Source organism: Notothenia rossii (genome assembly GCF_949606895.1).
Source record: "Notothenia rossii genome assembly, chromosome: 6".
NCBI classification, from domain to species: domain Eukaryota; kingdom Metazoa; phylum Chordata; class Actinopteri; order Perciformes; family Nototheniidae; genus Notothenia; species Notothenia rossii.
In genome coordinates this window covers 81,415,158-81,436,070 of record NC_136909.1, presented here as the reverse complement: position 1 = coordinate 81,436,070, position 20,913 = coordinate 81,415,158, and the positions used below count along the sequence as shown (strand labels likewise).

At 39.9% G+C, this 20,913-nt stretch overlaps 1 protein-coding gene across 1 annotated transcript in view; it reads right to left on the bottom strand.

Moving 5' to 3' along the window:
- Positions 1-20,913, bottom strand: part of LOC307043204 (mitogen-activated protein kinase kinase kinase kinase 3-like) — a 99,101-nt gene that overhangs the window by 11,302 nt on the left and 66,886 nt on the right. The gene's annotated exons all lie outside the window — the stretch shown is intronic.

The following is a 20,913-nucleotide window of genomic DNA, read 5'->3' as shown; positions in this document are numbered from 1 at the left end:
TTTTCGTTAATCTAAATGTATTCTGTGTATATTTGTTGTTTAATATTCCTTGTCATTGAAGAACCCTGATTTAGAATTGTTACCATTTTCTTTTATGTCTTGGCCAATACAACGCTGTCACAAAAAGAATAAATGCATTTAAAGCAAGTCACTGCTGGCCTTTGGACAGTATATACAGTGGGGCAAAAAAGTATTTAGTCAGCCACCAATTGTGCAAGTTCTCCCACTTAAAAAGATGAGAGAGGCCTGTAATTTTCATCCTAGGTATGTCTCAACTATGAGAGACAAAATGAGAAAAAAAAATCCAGAAAATCACATTGTCTGATTTTTAAAGAATTTATTTGCAAATTATGGTGGAAAATAAGTATTTGGTCAATAACAAAAGTTCATCTCAATACTTTGTTATATACCCTTTGTTGGCAATGACAGAGGTCAAACGTTTTCTGTAAGTCTTCACAAGGTTTTCACACACTGTTGCTGGTATTTTGGCCCATTCCTCCAAGCAGATCTCAGAGCCGTGATGTTTTGGGGCTGTCGCTGGGCAACACGGACTTTCAACTCCCTCCAAAGATTTTCTATGGGGTTGAGATCTGGAGACTGGCTAGGCCACTCCAGGACCTTGAAATGCTTCTTACGAAGCCACTCCTTCGTTGCCCGGGGTGTGTGTTTGAGATCATTGTCATGCTGAAAGACCCAGCCACGTTTAATCTTCAATGCCCTTGCTGATGGAAGGAGGTTGTCACTCAAAATCTCACGATACATGGCCCCATTCATTCTTTCCTTTACACGGATCAGTCGTCCTGGTCCCTTTGCAGAAAAACAGCCCCAAAGCATGATGTTTCCACCCCCATGTTTCACAGTAGGTATGGTGTTCTTTGGATGCAACTCAGCATTCTTTCTCCTCCGAACACGTCTAGTTGAGTTTTTACCAAAAAGTTCTATTTTGGTTTCATCTGACCATATGACATTCTCCAAATCCTCTTCAGGATCATCTGAAAGCTCTCTAGCAAGCTTCAGACGGCCTGGACATGTACTGGCTTAAGCAGGGGGACACGTCTGGCACTGCAGGATTTGAGTCCCTGGCGGCGTAGTGTGTTACTGATGGTAGCCTTTGTTACTTTGGTCCCAGCTCTCTGCAGGTCAGTGACTAGGTCCCCCCGTGTGGTTCTGGGATTTTTGCTCACCGTTCTTGTGATCATTTTGACCCCACGGGGTGAGATCTTGCGTGGAGCCCCAGATCGAGGGAGAGTATCAGTGGTCTTGTATGTCTTCCATTTTCTAATAATTGCTCCCACAGTTGATTTCTTCACACCAAGCTGCTTACCTATTGCAGATTCAGTCTTCCCAGCCTGGTGCAGGTCTACAATTTTGTTTCTGCTGTCCTTTGACAGCTCTTTGGTCTTGGCCATAGTGGAGTTTGGAGTGTGTGAACTGTGTTCGTTATTCTCGCGTCCAGGAGAGAAGCTTTAAAAAAGGAGACTAATTGAGTCTCTGAGAAGGTTCAAATGGGTACTTTAATTAAAAAAAGGGCGGTAATGTTACAAGCAGAATATGGTTCAGTCCGAAAAACAGCTGTGTTCTGGCTCTCGTGGGCGAAGGAAAGAGCGAGAACCACTTTTTCAGCTGTTATATATCCTCTGCTGGCTCCACCCTGTGGGCCGGCTGGCGTTGCTGGGGGCCGGCCCTCCACGTCTTTAATGTCCGTTGTTGCGTTGAACAGAGGATTTCGACATTTTACATTCATTGCTTACTTCCACATGCCTTTTCTCCTCCTTATCTCTTTCATAACTTTATATGTAACACATGTTAACGGCGTCAATAGCCACTTTAATGATACTAAGGCCCAATCCCAAACCACTCCCTCGACCCTACCCCTCCGTGACAGAGTGAACTCCGTCTGTAGCCACACTCACAGCTCAACGAGGCTCCCTCCTGTCAGATGGAGGGAGTAAATACAGCAGCAAGCTTTGGGACAAACTCCCCTCTCTCCGGCAGAAACAGGAAAGGCCGTAACTGTATGTAACAACGGTTTCAAATCAGCATCTCTTAGACAAAAATGTAAATTAATAACTCAAATAAAACTCCAAACATATTTCATTGTGTTACTTTTTCGTAAAGCTGTTTTAGTTTTAAACCTGATGTTTATAAGATTCTTGGTTTTTGCAACATTCTTTAAATATACACAACTAGGGGTTAGCAGGACACACACACACACACACACACACACACACACACACACACACACACACACACACACACACACACACACACACACACACACACACACACACACACACACACACACACACACACACACACACACACACACACACACACACACACACACACACACACACACACACACACACACACACACACACACACACACGGGATAGAGTTCATGCCCTGGTATTTGCCAGACATTTATTTTAAATCCATACCATGTATGTGATACATACATTCTCTGACATGGTTAACACACACACACATACAGTACACACAATCTCTCTCACACACACACACACACACACACATACACACACACACACACACACACACACACACACACACACACACACACATACACATACACATACACATACACACACAGACACACACACACACACACACACACACACACACACACACACACACACACACACACACACACACACACACACACACACACACACACACACACACACACACACACACACACACACACACAGTAAATGCCATTCAAAGCTGTCAATCAAGCCGTAAGAGCAGCTATTAATTACAAAGGTAAAAGCAGCAGAAATAATACAGTGCTATTGCCTGGCTTTGTGTGGCAGGTTTTTACTACATACGTTATGTGTGTCTGTGTATATTAATATTCAAGGTCTGTGTAAAAGTATTTGTTGCATACAAACGTCTTGAAATGTATATTAACCTGTGAACTAATAGCATGTGAAAAACGCTCCTGGTGAGTAAAGGCCTAGCTCATACAGATCTAGCTGCTCTCTAAAAAGTAAAACAACTTGCATAGCAGTATCATTTTCTTTAATCTAAATGTATTCTGTGTATATTTGTTGTTTAATATTCCTTGTCATTGAAGAACCCTGATTTAGAATTGTTACCATTTTCTTTTATGTCTTGGCCAATACAACGCTGTCACAAAAAGAATAAATGCATTTAAAGCAAGTCACTGCTGGCCGTTGGACAGTATATACAGTGGGGCAAAAAAGTATTTAGTCAGCCACCAATTGTGCAAGTTCTCCCACTTAAAAAGATGAGAGAGGCCTGTAATTTTAATCCTAGGTATACCTCAACTATGAGAGACAAAATGAGAAAAAAAAATCCAGAAAATCACATTGTCTGATTTTTAAAGAGTTTATTTGCAAATTGTGGTGGAACATAAGTATTTGGTCAATAACAAAACTTCATCTCAATACTTTGTTATATACCCTTTGTTGGCAATGACACAGGTCAAACGTTTTCTGTAAATCTTCACAAGGTTTTCACACACTGTTGCTGGTATTTTGGCCCATTCCTCCATGCAGATCTCAGAGCAGTGATGTTTTGGGGCTGTCGCTGGGCAACACGGACTTTCAACTCCCTCCAAAGATTTTCTATGGGGTTGAGATCTGGAGACTGGCTAGGCCACTCCAGGACCTTGAAATGCTTCTTACGAAGCCACTCCTTCGTTGCCTGGGCGGTGTGTTTGAGATCATTGTCATGCTGAAAGACCCAGCCACGTTTCATCTTCAATGCCCTTGCTGATGGAAGGAGGTTGTCACTCAAAATCTCACGATACATGGCCCCATTCATTCTTTCCTTTACACGGATCAGTCGTCCTGGTCTCTTTGCAGAAAAACAGCCCCAAAGCATGATGTTTCCACCCCCATGTTTCACAGTAGCTATGGTGTTCTTTGGATGCAACTCACCATTCTTTATCCTCCGAACACGTCTAGTTGAGTTTTTACCAAAAAGTTCTATTTTGGTTTCATCTGACCATATGACATTCTCCAAATCCTCTTCAGGATCATCTGAATGCTCTCTAGCAAACTTCAGACGGCCTGGACATGTACTGGCTTAAGCAGGGGGACACGTCTGGCACTGCAGGATTTGAGTCCCTGGCGGCGTAGTGTGTTACTGATGGTAGCCTTTGTTACTTTGGTCCCAGCTCTCTGCAGGTCATTGACTAGGTCCCCCCGTGTGGTTCTGGGATTTTTGCTCACCGTTCTTGTGATCATTTTGACCCCACGGGGTGAGATCTTGCGTGGAGCCCCAGATCGAGGGAGAGTATCAGTGGTCTTGTATGTCTTCCATTTTCTAATAATTGCTCCCACAGTTGATTTCTTCACACCAAGCTGCTTACCTATTGCAGATTCAGTCTTCCCAGCCTTGTGCAGGTCTACAATTTTGTTTCTGCTGTCCTTTGACAGCTCGTTGGTCTTGGCCATAGTGGAGTTTGGAGTGTGTTAACTGTGTTCGTTATTCTCGCGTCCAGGAGAGAAGCTTTAAAAAAGGAGACTAATTGAGTCTCTGAGAAGGTTCAAATGGGTACTTTAATTAAAAAAGGCACGGTAATGTTACAAGCAGAATATGGTTCAGTCCGAAAAACAGCTGTGTTCTGGCTCTCGTGGGCGAAGGAAAGAGCGAGAACCACTTTTTCAGCTGTTATATATCCTCTGCTGGCTCCACCCTGTGGGCCGGCTGGCGTTGCTGGGGGCCGGCCCTCCACGTCTTTCATGTCCGTTGTTGCGTTAAACAGAGGATTTCGACATTTTACATTCATTGCTTACTTCCACATGCCTTTTCTCCTCCTTATCTCTTTCATAACTTTATATGTAACACATGTTAACGGCGTCAATAGCCACTTTAATGATACTAAGGCCCAATCCCAAACCACTCCCTCGACCCTACCCCTCCGTGACAGAGTGAACTCCGTCTGTAGCCATACTCGCAGCTCAACGAGGCTCCCTCCTGTCAGATGGAGGGAGTAAATACAGCAGCAAGCTTTGGGACAAACTCCCCTCTCTCCGGCAGAAACAGGAAATGCCGTAACTGTATGTAACAACGGTTTCAAATCAGCATCTCTTAGACAAAAAATGTAAATTAATAATTCAAATAAAACTCCAAACATATTTCATTGTGTTACTTTTTTGTAAAGCTCTTTTAGTTTTAAACCTGATGTTTATAAGCTTCTTGGTTTTTGCAACAGTCTGTAAATATACACAACTTTATAATAAAATGTACACATTTACCTTTTTCTAGACTAAACACAGGTATGATCCTAAGTTAAAACATATGAGGTTATCATGAGGTTGTTAACATCGCAGTTTATCAGTGGATGTTTGCTGGAACTACTTGTAAACAGCGTGTTTCCTGACGGACACACACAGCGTGACTCCGGTCAGGTAGAGACCGGTCTCAAGTCAGCACCGCTGCAGACTCGCTGTTTGAGGGCTTGATAGCCCACTCCCCCTCCACACCGCTCCACACTCGTTGGTTTGGAACATCCCTCAATATGGCGGACCCTCCGCGTTAACGCGCAAACGGAGGGGTAGGGTGTAGGTAGGGCTGCACGATATGGGCCAAAATTCATATCTCGATATTTTTTAGCTGAATGGCGATATACGATATATATCTCGATATTTTTTCCGTAAAGTAAAAACAAAACAGACAGTCCTAGTTTGAAGCCAAACCTCACACAGGCACTTTATTTAACGTTTAGAAGCTGCACATCAACATGCATGAAATAATTCAGGAACAAAAACTACCAGCATAAATAAATAAAGATACCATTCTTCCTTCTTTCTTGCATCCTCCCTCATTCCCTCAATTACTGCTTTCTCTTGCAAAGTAATTTCGACCAGGTAACTCGTACCTGGGGTCAACAGCTTTTAGCAGCTTTACAAAGCCGGTCTGCTCCACAGTCGACGTGGGGACCATGTCTTTGGCTAAGTGATATGCCACTGCCTTCGTTATTTCACGCCACTTTTCGCTTTTTTTTTCATAAGGCACACCACGTGTGAGTGAGTTGTGTAGCGTGATTTGCTTTGAGGCAGGAGGCTGACAAGTCTTGACGGTCTGGGTTGCAGCACGCAGTTTAATACACTCCTCATACTGCACTTTGTGCTTCTGTTGTAAGTGGTGGAAGAGATTTGTTGTGCTCGACCCTTTCGTTGCAACTTTTTTCCGGCATTGTCTACAAAGTGCATTTTTCTGCTCCACGTCTGCCGCTTGAAAACCAAACCATCTCCAAATGAGAGAGCCGTTTGTTTTCTTCTTAACAACCAGTTCATCCTCGTTTTCTGTATCACCTTCTCTCCTTTCTGTCTCCTCCTCTATCTCCGGATTGTTCGCTGCTGCTGCCATGCTTCTTCATGCAAATGTCGGGAGGTGGGGGTGAGGGCGAGGGGGTAGTGAGGGGGAGGCGGCAGGGCGCCGTTGCTGCTGCTTGGAGATACAGAGAGGCGGGCCGCGGGGCAGAGAGAGTTTGCAGCGGAGTTTGCAGCAACTTGCAGCTTGTTTTAATATATATCGATATATACGATATGATGTAATCCTATATCGCGCATGAAAATATATCGATGTAAATTCAAAACTCGATATATCGCCCAGCCCTAGGTGTAGGGGTAGGGTGTAGGGGGCATATTTGCGTTTTTATTATAATTAATGTGAAATCTGCCTATTATGTTTTCGTCATTGTTACAACAAATATAGACTTGCAACTGATAACACTGGCAATGATTTTATATTTATTAGACTATTAAAAAAAAAAATCATGCTTCAAATAAGTGGGGGTACGTCGTACCCCCGCGTCCAACGGCCACTACACCACTGGTGACCAGACGTCTCCGTTTTCATTTGTATTGGCCTGTCCCCGGTTGAAACTTTCCCCGGAAATGTCCCCGTTTTTTAATATACGTTAAAGGCCCAGTGAAGTGTGCACCTGTGCATGATCTGTTATGCTAATACGTATAGTAATGACCAAAATTGTCCATTGGAACCCATATCAAAAAATGTTGGAATAGCAACAAATTTGACGAGTTTTGAATTTTCCGGGGAAATCTGCAGTCGACCTTCGCCTTCGTGGGCGTGGCTTGCGATCTACTGCGTGACGTCACGAGATGGACGCCGCTGCACTGTTTACATTCACCACCGTTTGTTTTTTCTCTTTTTCAAAGTCGAATTTCTCAACGTTTTTGAGCTAGTATTTTCCTGGAAAGTGTGTCGGAGTCGACTGGAAGTGATTGCCAATCGAGAAAACCTGACAATGGAGGCGACAGTGAAGAAAGAGGGATGAAAAACACAGGGGAAACGATGCATTGCCGCTGGCTGTAGTAATGTCAAGTCTGCCGAAGTGGCGATGTTTCTGTTCCCAAAAGATGAAGGTGAGCCTGGCTGGTGTCATTGTTTCGGAGATTCTTTGATTGATCATGATAAATAAAGGCCACTGGTCGATTCGAGAGAGAGAGAAAGAGAGACTGAGAGAGTTACAGGTTTGTTGTTAGCATCTGGTGCTAGCTCGGAGCTAACGGAGATTAGCTGTTTCAACAATAAGGAGAGGGAGAGTGCTCTCCTGTGGGACTGAGAGAGATAACGTCAGCTCAGGGAGGTAAACTGTAGCCTAAGTTATCTCAGTGGGTTTGGTCATCTATGTAAACAAATATTTCCATCTATGTAATATTAGTTGTATAAAATAGGTTAAGAAATCATTCCAATGTTTTTTGATTATTGAAATATATGTTTCATATGAGTGTTGAGAGCTGTATCCGTAAATCTCTTAATGTTGCCCTCAAAGTGCACCAAATTGATCACTTTCCTCATCTATCCTGTCCGAAAAGCTGTCCAAATCAATCATTTCTCTCACACTAGTATCACTTTCCAGAGTCTCCGCCATGTTTACAATCGCAACTGGGTACATCTTGTGACGTCACAGCCACTATCGTCTGCAACTTCCGTTAGGCTCAGACGGCAAAATTAATAATTCATTAATTCATTAATTATGAATTATTAAAAATTATTTTAGCCATGAACAGGCACAATGATATGTAAGGAATGAAACTGCCATTTCATTTTGGTGCAAAAACATGCACTTCACTGGGCCTTTAAACACATAGCAAGGTGAAATAAAACGTTTCATGTCAGGAAACACTGGGTAAACAGACTGTGGTCAAGCTAGTCCCCACTTCAGAAAACACAGTCAAGCCAGCCCGCACGTTGTATTGCGGTGCGCGAATATCCTATGCATTACGGTAGAGGCCTGTAAAAACTGCCTTCAAAATAAAAGCGTTTACTCGGTCAATAACAAATATACCTGAAAAACACACCAAACATATTCATATATACTGGAGCTTAAGTTAAGAAATATGTGCTATATGATGTGATCAATAATAATTTAAAACAAACTACGTATAGCTACCACATTATAACTGAGTGAATGTAAAATGTAAGTATACAGTTATGAAGACATATCTGACATTTTCACTGGGTGACTAATTTCAATTGATGTTGACACCATCTCACAACACTCCTAAAATAACATTACTTTCTAAAACACAATTTTAAAAGTCTTCTATTTAAAATCTCAAATTAGATCTATTGTCCATCTATATTTTGATTATTATTTAATGGAAACTGTCCACAATCAACGAGTCATTCAAAGTCAATCAAATACTTATTTCACTTCAGGGTGATAGCAGGAGACCCCATCTAGTCAATCAGAGAAAATCAGGACAATCTGATGTGGAGTTTCAAAATAAAATACTTTTGAAATCTCATACATGGGCTATCGTCCTTGTAGCGTCACCAGCTGAATAATGGTCTAACTCTCAAACTGATGGTATCCTTTTATTGTACACACTTGCATGTATACATTAATTGTTAAGTACCAACGTAAGAGCTAAGAAAAGAAAGAAAACACAATAATTAGCCACCATCTCACAGATAAAACATCTCCATTCCTTATATAGCTGTTTTGCTAATACAAAAGCGTGAACTCAAAACTCTGCAAAACTACGAAATAACACCACATAATATCAATACACATATTAATTAAAGTAAAAACAAACCTTGTGCCCCTATCAGCCAGGTGCTAAAAACCTAACGTAACTAATTATCTGAAGTTAATTTCTCCGTCATTCATCAGTCATTACACGTGTTTACAATCCTTCGTTCTCTATTCACTTCCGGCAAAAGTCCCTTCAAAATAAAAGTCCGGATCTTATAACTATCAAAATAAAAGTACAAAACTAAAACTTTACCACAGGAAAACATCGGCACACAAATATAACCACCTCTACAAAAGGTTAAACATATTAAAGGTCATTTACAGTCCTTCTGTTTTTAGATAAGATTAAAACAAAAACTATTCACTATCAAGTACTTATTTCACTTCAGGGTGATAGCAAGACACCCCATCTAATCACTCAGAGAGAATCAGGACAATCTGATGTACAGTTTCAAAATAATGACCTTTGAAGTCTCATATATGATCTATTGTCCTTCTGTTTGTATCCAACAGTTCAAATGTTCGAATTACATTGAACCAGAATTGTCCCCCTTTTTTCTTTAACAGTGAAGAAAATTGGATATGTTAATTATATATTGACCGCAAAACTCAAAATGTCCCCGGTTTTAATTTTGAAAATCTGGTCACCTTAAGTTACAGGTCTGTGAGAGACAGAAATCTTGTTTGTTTGTAGGTGACCAAATACTTATTTTACCGAGGAATGTACCAATTAATTCATTAAAAATCCTACAATGTGATTTCCTGGATTCTTTCCCCCCATTCTGTCTATCATAGTTGAAGTGTACCTAGGATGAAAATTACAGGCCTCTCATCTTTTTAAGTGGGAGAACTTGCACAATTGGTGGCTGACTAAATACTTTTTTGCCCCACTGTATCTACTAAGAAGTCTGTGCACATGCCTGCCAGTTGTTGTTATTCTGGAGCTGTCCAAGCTCTCATTGTTGACCAGATAATGTTTGATTTCGAAGCAAAAATAAGGCATGAAGAATAAAGAAGTATACAGTATGAACCAGATGAATGTCTAGACAGTGAAACAATGTTATGACAAATTGAAACATAAAGAGTGTGCATTTCCCCTGCCATACTGTAAATACAGACACGACAACCTCTTCTCTCTAGACTCGAGGATGTATACAAAACTAAATGTTGGGCTTGTGAAGGGCAACATGAATAGATAAACAAATGAAGTAAAAACCTACCCTCACAGAGAAGCTTTTCCACATCACCATGTTTGCAGCTGAGCAAGGCTAAACACATCCTGGACTCTCAGTGAACTTATGATGTCGATCCTCTCTTCTGAGTCTAGGTAAAACAGCACGATCTACAAATATCCCCCAAAGACAAATCGAGTCAACTGTGTGTCAAATCGCACATTTGCCTCAAAGCGTTTCACAATCAAACAGTATCACTGTCCATAGAGCCTTGATTAAGGAAAAAATGTAACTCTAATTTTACACTAAGAGGGTAAAAGTAGAAGCAATAGAGAAAGAATCCCTCTTTCAGTGTGGACAGACATGCAATGATATGTGTACAGAATAGGTCAAACTAAAATATGGACAGTTGGGTTGTCCTTATTGGGATAATGATTAGCTTACAAGCATTTACGAAAAATTAAGAAGACGTCCAGCAGCTGCCAAACAAACCTAAAGCTAATGACCTTTCCAATATGGAGACCTTGAAAGAAGAACTCATACTACCAGAGGCCAGGCTCAAGCCCTGCATTCACAAAGACAGGAGGAAGGAACCAAACACAGAAATGGAGAAAGAGAGAAACAAATAGCTTGTGTGCAGCTCTGCATAACAACTGTGTTTGATGAAAGCTGTTCTGGGGCTCTTGGAGAACCCCACTGATGCATTGCAGTTTGTATTGCGTTTCAGTATTCTGTTATTATCAGTGAGCACATTTATTGATATGTTTAAAGGCATTTCTTTGACCACTAATGTTGGACTGTTGGAGTTAGGCTTGTTATTTTGCCCCCAGCTCCACTATTATTGAGATGTATTGAACAGAACTGGTCCTACAGCCTTGTAAATCTGACAAAAGTTTGTAGTATATCTTTGCACATGCCTTTTGTGCAGTGTATTAGAGTTGAATGCATGTGGTTACAATTTCTTAATGAAAGAAGCAAATATGTCGTAGGAGATTTCAGAATTGTATGGGGAATTTCAAATATTTTACTATTAGTGCGATTTATTTTGTAAAATACTAAAAGTGTTTTAAACATTTTTTATGCAAATCCCAGATGCAAAATGCAGAAACAGATCAGTTTTCTCACTACTATCTAAAGCAGAAATATGTTATACCACTTAAATTATGCTATTGTTTGGGAAGAATTTATATTGCCAAGTCCAGTTTATATACATGTAGATATGGGTACCAGAATATATTACAATGACCATCCAAACTTTCTTTTACAGGTCTCCTATTATACTGTTTTTCATCAATATATTATATGTCTCAGATATATACATAACCTGTCTCTGATTGGCTGAAAACACCAAACAGATCATTGCAGCATTACCCATAATCCCCTCTGTTTGAGCCCTGTTTCAAAAGTGCTGATTCTCTGTCTGTTACTTTAGATGAAAATAAGGAGCCCCTCCCCACGCCCCTTGAGAGAGATTTGGTTAAAAAGAACACAATGGTGCTATAGGAGGAGATTCAGGTGATAAGGTGGGGGGGGGGGGGGTTACCTTGGTTGGTGATTGGCTAATGGTTACACAAGAAAAAACATCGTTATGACATCATAAAGTGGCCAACATCTGATCAGTTCATTTTCAAACAGGTTTTTACATAAATGGATCAGGAGAAAAAGAGAGAGAATCTTTTTTCTTGAAACTTTCAGAATCTCTTTAGGGGGCACATGTTTCTGTATAAAAGACATGAAAACGTGGATTTTGCACAATAGGTGACCTTTAATAGGCTGTGTTTGAGCACTGACTGACACATGGGAACAAAGGAGTGAGCAGAGCAGTGAAAACCCACGGCTGGTCCTGCTGTCTCTCTAAGTGGCTGTGCAGTCTGGCAGCCAGCGCAGACTTTCTTACAGTTTAGGCATTATTCAGTGCTCAGGATCAGCATGCACCCACACACTGACATAAATTCACTCAGCATGCTTACCCGGAAACAGAGGCCATTGAGACTAGCACCTGTCTAGAAATCAAATGTGACAACATAATGAGATTTTAGACACAGCAGCAGGCAGGTAATGAAAGGAGACAAGGTTAACACCTGTACACAAGAAACAAGGGCACAAAACACATCACAGCGAAACTCTTATACTGACCCACTCTTAGAAACACATTCTGCAAGCATGATATAAAATAAGTTTAAATTCACATATACAAGACAAAGTTGTTTATTATAGAATAAAAAAACAGGATGCGGATTGACTTTGATGGGAAAAATCCATCACCGCTCACAGAGAATGAGCACGATCCATCACAGTGGCAGCATGGGAAAAGGAGGAAAATAGAATACAACTCATCCATCAGTCAGATGTTATAAAGGCTTCCGACGGACCAGATGGGACCTTTTTATTCACACCATTTAGTTTTGTCTAACAGTTCTGCAGGTGGTTATCTTGGAGCTTCACAACTCAACTTTGACCCTCCACTTCACCAGGAAGGTCGACTAGAAGTGTGCTCTTATTTCAACCTGTCCTCCTAAAAATAACACATAATACATTGTCTATTTCATTTTGAAGGACATATCTTTTCAGATTTGTTCCTGAATTTGAGGTTTTGACGTAGCACAAGGGTTGATGGTGGGATCAGACCAGCAAAGGACTTCACTTGGAGTCTGGTTTTATGTCCTGTGTGAAGCCACATTTCAATGTTTAATTATTTAAATTGCCGCCCGTATCTTAAATAACGCTAACAAACGTATATATTTAAATCTGGACCATGGTAATGTACTTAACTAAACCAAGTATTTATTTTGCGTTTTATTTGGTTTTGTCTCAATTTCCCACAGTTTCAAACTGTAATCAGGAAGAAGACGCAATTGAAAATGCATTTTTGTTAAGTAGGAAGGTTATTTTTGTAGGAGAAAGTATATTAAATTGATGGATTGTATAATCATCATTCTTTTAAATCGCCTACACCGTCCAGTTGGTCAGCTTAGTGTGGAGTATAACGGTGTTTCTTTAGAGTCTACAGGCAATGTGCTCCTATCTCCATTTGCCAATTTAGACATTTACGGACAAGGGATTGACAAATGGTAACGTGATTAGATTTTAGATTCCGGGCAGCAATCTGCAATGCTGCTAGATAACTAATCCCCCCTTCATACACATAAATCTCAGCCAACATTACAAGCAAATATAGCACATATGGACGAGGCTGAGATGGAGGCGGGAGCTGCTTCAGCAAATGGCATCAGCATAGTAACAGGGACAAGTGTCACATTTTAATTACACTCGAATTGGATGACAATCAGCTAATGTAAGCGTGACTTGTGTGCCCTGCCTGGACTATTCCTTCTGTAAGCCACTCTGTACAAGTGCTCCCTGCACAGAAACTATGATAAGCTGACTGCACACTTCTTGTTCGGTGCAATTTCAGAGAGTCAAAGCAAACGAGTGACTAGTGAAGACTGTTAAATATTTAGCAAGCCAGAACCACATTTTTGGAATGAGTTGGTGGACCAATGGGATAATATTTATATAATATATTGAGTGCTGGACTCAGACCAGAAGAACATTTTTGCATTTCTACTTCAAGAGTCAGGTCGAGGGAAGGGAAGGGACGAGTAGATCAAAAGTATTAAAATAAACTCCTGCACACTATCAAACTTGCAGATCCAAATTCTTTGATAGTTAATTTGCAACTAGTGAATACTGGACTAACATTTGTTACTAAGAAAGAAATAAGTACTGGATTCAAGCCTCTTTATTTGTTGGTATAGCGCACAGGTCTAATGTAAACATCTGTCTATTCAAAAAGTAACTATCATGTATTGTTTTGTTTTCAATATTACAATTATCATGACATGTCTGTCATAACAGTTATACAGATTTTTTAGCCTAATTTTGAACCATCTGCTTTGTTTCGGTGTTCCCTCCTTAACTACACAAACATAAAAACACAAAGATCTGGTAATTAATAGGGAAATATTAAGAGTCAAATTGTCAGGATAAACCAATCCTTCCACCTTTAATACGGCATATGTGATAAAAACCAACAGGTGCTGCTTATAAACTACGGCTGTGCATTTGATACGAAACAAAGACCTCATTGTACTAAATTATTTAAATCTGCTACGACGATATAGAAGACATGTTTAATTAGTGCATTAGCCAAACATTAAAATAGCTTTTATGGGATTTTCTTTTGGTGGGTTAAAATGAGCTTTTCTTTGAATACAAGTGAATAATTGATCTCGTCTGAATTTTCACCCGTGAAGAAAGATTGGTGAACATCAAGGAAACAGCAGCTGACACTTAATTATTTTTTCATATGACACATGAAAACACGGACAGTTAATTAGTGATGATGCGTCCGTCGCTCCGTCTGACACGATGACAGAACAACTGAGATGACAGCTAATGAGATGTCAGACATTCAGACAGCGTCAACAGTCTGTGAAATAAAATGGATGTTTTCTTCTAGGGGAGGTTGAGCGGGAGATATAGGGAGAGAGCGAGACACGCTAACAAAAGAGCTGCTTGCCCATTTATATATATATATATAAACTCCAATGGAAATGTGCATAATAATTAAGCTTTTATCTTAAAGCTGTTCATCACAGATTGAATGTAAGACACACACACACACACACACACACACACACACACACACACACACACACACACACACACACACACACACACACACACACACACACACACACACACACACACACACACACACACACACACACACACACACACACACACACACACACACACACACACACACACACGAACTAGAAAGGCAGTGGAGTCGAAGGGTCTCTGAAACAGGGTATCCCAAACTTTATTTTATTGGTTTTATCAGAAGTACCATGAAGAGCAGTCACAGTTAGTGGCAACACACATACAACAACTTTCTTCTGATCAGTTGGTGTTCAACAAAAATTAATAGAAATAAAGTAAATCAACACACACGCGCACACACAGAGGACAGCGGCAAATCATGAGAGGAAAACAAATCAAAACATTGAAAGAAAAAAGAAATACATCATTATGATCAACAATATAACTGTTCCATTTTTAAACCAAATCAAATTAACAAACGTTTAGTATCCCAACTACGCACGAGAGAAGAGAGAAGGACAGAGGAATTAAGAAAAGGATGTGGAGGTGGAGGTGGAGAAAGATGTGCAGGATGAAGGAAGCAGATGTGAAAAAGAGACGGATTTGAAATGGCAGACGGTTCTGAATCAGACAGATGGTGTCTGAAGTAAAGACAAATGATCCTTTGAGAGAATCAAACAGATGGAGACAAAGGGAGACATATTGTTTTGAACTATAGATGGATATACATGTAAAAAGACAGGTGAGGATACTGTTGAGAGAGGGTGACCAAACAGCCAGACAAATGGAAAAAGTGACAATGGCTGAGTCAGAATAAACCGTGAAGAAATGAAAAAGCCAGAGAAATATAAACCGCCCCTCCAAAAATAAAAATAAAAGAGAAAGATGGAAGGGGGGAAAAAGAGTGATAGAGACACTTTCAGCAAACTTCTTCAAAAAAGGCAATATATGTCATTCTTGAGTGAAGTGAGTGTTTTTGTTTCCATTAAATAAATATGTAGATTTAACTCTCTACGCTCACTTATAACACTGTACAGTATATACACACTATTATTAATATTATTATTATTATTATTATTTCTTTAATGACAAAATAACCTTTAGATGTACACACAGTATCCCTCACCCTCTGTTAGAGAATACAGTTATGGTATTAGAAGTAGCAAGCAGTGTCTTTTTTTCTGTACAAATAACCCATGCAACTCTCTTATAGATTATTTATTTAAGATACATAACTCCTTTAAGATCTCCTCTCTCATTCAACAACAGCAGATATTGCCTTTTTACCAAAAAAAAACACCCTTAATTAGTTAATCAAACATTAATGTGCAAGTTACTTCTTTGTTTAAATTAAAAACACCTTGTTTTAAGTTCTACACACATTTGAAAAAAAGAAAACATGTAATCGAACGGAATAAAAGATGAACAGAAAACCAGAATCTGTACATTCGAACCATTTTGTTGTCAACACCAGGGGAATGGGATACGATTCTCTAATACTATATACAGACATGTTATCATTCATGCACAGTGTCAACAAGTAGCACATTGACATTCCCAAATATGAAAAACATGGCATAGGGAGACGGAGGGTAGAAAGGGGGATTTGGGGAGAAAAGACGGGAACGAAAGGATTGCTGCCAGTTTGGGTTGCTTTGGCAGCAGAGAGACAGAGAGAGAGGGGGAAGAGACACAGAGGGACAGATAGACACAATAACAATACACATGCTGGGCAGGAGAAGTCCATTTCAATCTCTCTGACCCAGAAATCAATGTATGGCTGTAACTTCATGTTTTTTTTTTTCTTTAATGTTCATCTCCTTCCTCCTTGTCTTCTTTCTCCTCCTAACTCTCGTTATAATCATCCTTCTACAATGTTAAATGTTACTTTACGGGTAGAGAATAGCTCTGGTAATGTATTTTTTCCAACAGTACAACATCTCAGCATGACGTTGCTCGGCTCGTGTCAGCAGGGGTGTTTGTCCTTCCTTTTGTTTGTCCGTCCGTTCGCTGTTGCATTCATTTATTCCTCGGACAGACAGTTTTTTCCCGTCAGACGGACGGAAGTGAACGAGGCAACGAAAACGCATCATCAATCTTTACATCAGAAGCAACATCGTTAATGGTTCACAAATGGTTAACCACCGTTGTTGTTTGTTTTTTTTACATCAGGTACAACATTTTTACTGTGTACATCAGTCAAAAAACAACATCTGTTGTTGTTGTTTACATCAGAAGCAACTTCATTAGTGTTTTCCACGAAACATAAAAGTAGCCGTTTCACATAAGCGACAAGAACCAGTGCAATGCTTTTCCTTCATTTAAAACTCTGCTAGCTTCTTCAAACCCCGCCACAGAAGAATACAAAAAGTCTACAGTTTATTTTTCTACTCCTTGCTTGCTCTAAGTGTTATATTTACAGCGGTGGCCTGGCTAACCTTTGACCCTTCAAACCTCCAATGTCCAAACTAAGTAAGGAAGCTAAGCTAAAGCGCTATTTTGATTCTTATCCAGGTTAGCTTAGCAGCTCGAACTTGCTAGTCACAGCTAACATTTTGTTTGCCGAGTTTAGCTTCCAGGCTTGGTCCAAACGGTGAGGCTTTGAAAAGCTGTCGTTGATCTGCCATTAGCTTCAAGTCAGACTAGCTTTATAAGTCAAGGTAGACACACTGAAAGAGGCGTTGCAACAAAGCCGGTGTAGCAAAATAACTATATTCCCATCAATTAAAAAATGTTAGCTTCTGTTTGTGCAGCAAACTAATTTGATGCAAACAACTACATTACTGCAAGCTTTTCATTCCTACACAAGTTCACTCTGACAAATGAAGCAGCTGGCACGTTTTAAGTCAATCCAAAATGATTTAGCAATATCTACGATAATTTAAACCCTGTTGAAGTTACTCAAAAAGCGATGCGAACAGCTTCGACAATGTTATTTCTTTTTTTGTTGTTGCACAAGCTAGCATAACTTTTTACAGTGTATAAACCTTAAGCTCCATGCCAGTGAAGAGACAAATGCATACAAATGTAAATAGAAAGATTCTGGTAAGGTTAAAATGACATGTCTCCTTTCAAATTGTTAATGAATAATATTTGGTGTTTTAAGAAAGATCCATTGGTTAGAAAACCCTTTACAGGTTGGACTGCAAATAGTACGTTTCTAATAGAAAGATTTCCCTTTGGCAAAACAGGGGTAAACTGCCACTCCAAGGCCTTCACGAGAGAACAGCTACTCTAACGGAGAGCCGTGCATTGTCAAGAGTTTGGTAAATACAAGTGGCTGTCAAATGTTTTATTCATTATCAGAGTTTATAGAAATGTTTAAGTTGTTTTCTAAATGTGCAACAATGGTGCTGCAGGTAAAAAAAGTCTGCATACTACAGATCATTTATTAGAGATTTGGCCAGATTTCCGTTTTGGAGTGGTTCTCCACGCATCATTTGGTGATCAGGTTACAAAACCAAGACCATTTTTATATAAAATCTACTGAAGATAGTTTGGATTTGCCAAACTCCTCCAATCCAGGGCTCTTCTTTCTCACAGGCGATTAAGTTGTCCGTGACAATATCTTTTGCCAAGATTTAAAGGATAACATTTAGCCCAGACTACTTACGTTACAGATGACAATTAAAATACTAACTATTATATTATACATCAAGTAAAAAACACAACATCAGCAGGAAAATTCTGGCCAATTTAGATGCATATAGTGCCATTCAACAAACTGGACTTTTTGAGTGCCTTAGGTAAACAGTACGTTTTGTGAACGTTTAGATATCTGTGGTTTTAGGGTAAAATTGTTAACAGTCTAAAGTGTAAACCTCTCTGGCCGTTGACAGTCTCGAAGTATTATTTTCTACACACACTTCTGGACATATTTTAATTATCTTTCCATAACTGATTAAAGATTCCCAGTTTGTAAGTCGATATCTGCAGTTTAATTGTTACATCTTAACTAGCAAGCCCACTTGAATAGGGATTTCAAATAAGCTTGGCATATTTATAATATCGTTATCCTATTTTATTTGCTAAAGAGTTGTCTTCACAAGTCTGTGAGCTGGTTCAACAGAATCTAGATGTCAGAGATTAGATGTACCCTAAGCAAAAGTATTTATTTGTATCTGTGAGTAAGCCTACTTCTTCAACAATAGCTAATAGGTTTTTATCTATTCCTTCATCTGACGGCTTAAGAGTTGGTTTCCAAGCTGGCATGAATCATTGAATTACATAATGTTTCTTCAGTCAAGAGCAAACGCATTGCTTTGAAAAAAGAGACAAAATATAAAGTCAGATGTTCATTAGTTCCTTTGGATTGAGGCCTGAATCATCCACATACCTGAAGTATAGTATTATCTTTAAGAGTTAGAGTGGAGGCAGCCTGGGAAAGAAGATGTATGAGTTAATTTGGAATAAGGCTGGGTACAATATATAGGAAGTCTTTGTAATGAACTGGGAAAAGTCCTGTCCGACAGAGAACTTTGGATCCTTGGGTCGCTTTTGCCAAAATGTATCTAACTTGGTCGGACAATTTTTCATGCAGTCTTTTTTTTAAGATAAGCTGAACATAGGTCCTAACATCTGAGCAGGTGGTGTAGAATGCTATGGAATACAAATCCCTGTTAAATTGCCCCCAAAAGACCAATCTAGGTGAAGAATAACACATCAAGGGTCAGGGTAACAGATTAGTGGTTGTTTCTTACAAAGCCCTTGAGGATTTTGATTGGTCCACTGACCAGCCAGGGGGAGGTGCTTAAGACACACAGGGATAACGACACAAGCGTTGATAGAACCAATGGGAAAGCGGCATCAATGTTAGAAACACAATGGCGGAGGCAGTTAAGCAAACTATGAGTATCACAGAGGGCGGTACCTACTTTTGAAAGTCTTTTGCAATGTTACGATTGACACATGATGGAGGGAATCTCATAGGTGGAAAATCATGTAAAAGAATTCCACAGTTTAAGAAGACCCCAACAAAAACACACAAGATTTACCGAGATATTTATGCAATGATTATAGTTTCTCTAACAGTTTTAAACGGTAAAGCGGCCATTTTGTCTTCTCAGACACGGCCTTATTAAAGGTAAAAGCACACTAACCCCTTCTTGATTCATATTAGACCTTAAATCATTTACACCTACTGTATAAAGCAACAGAAAGATGGCCGGTTCGAGAGCGTATGGCGTAACCAAGACATTCAGAAGGAAAATTGTGGAGCTGCAATGCACGCTCAGCTCTCAGCGATGTTCAAAACATTTGATATCATTAAACGCGGCCTCCCGCAAAAAGAGTCAGCAATTCTACAGGCTGGGAGAGTGGGAGTCAAAAAGACCTTGAATACGAAAGCATATTCAGTCTCACGCAGCGACAGCAAAAAGAGAGGCGGGCTTTTTTCACAGTACTGGACCATCTTCCCACAGCACACAAGCACAGAAACACAGTCACACACCAGCACGCACAGTTTGTTGTCATTAAACAGTTGTGGCAATACATCCGGTTTCCTCTGATTGTGTTTCCAGTATTGTCTGTCCATGCATGTTCATACTAATAAAGTTAGTCTGTCCTTTCCGGTCACACTCAAGCCTCTTACTCTAATTGGACGGGGGAATAGCATCGCTCCGACTGGAGGGGATTAATGGGATTTCGGTTGTTAAAGCCACATATCCGAGGAGCTGTGAGATTGGTCTTCTTTAACCTCCTTGTTTTGTTGAACCTCATTTTCTTCGTTTCTGTATGGTCGATCCAGCATTGACACATTGTAGGTCTTTTGGGTTTATGTATTTGAAATGGGTTTGGGTTTAAGACAACTTGATTGGTTTGGATTATAGATCAAGACAAAAAACTTCTTCTTAAGTGTATTCTGCGATTCTTCCATCTTCTGAGCTATCTCTCTAGCTCCTTTGATTTTCCTGTTTGTCGTTGCCCTTCCATGCATCCGTATTTCCTTCAGGTATGTTTATAGATACTTTAATGCCTCTTTCATTTCTTCATCTGTACATCCATCCATTCATCTGGCATTCAGTCTTGCGTAAAGGGAGGGAGTGATAGATCAATGAGACAGCCATCATTTCCAAATCCATACGTTCATCCTCCTCCACTCCTTCCATGTTCTCCTCCTGTCCCACCCTTCCC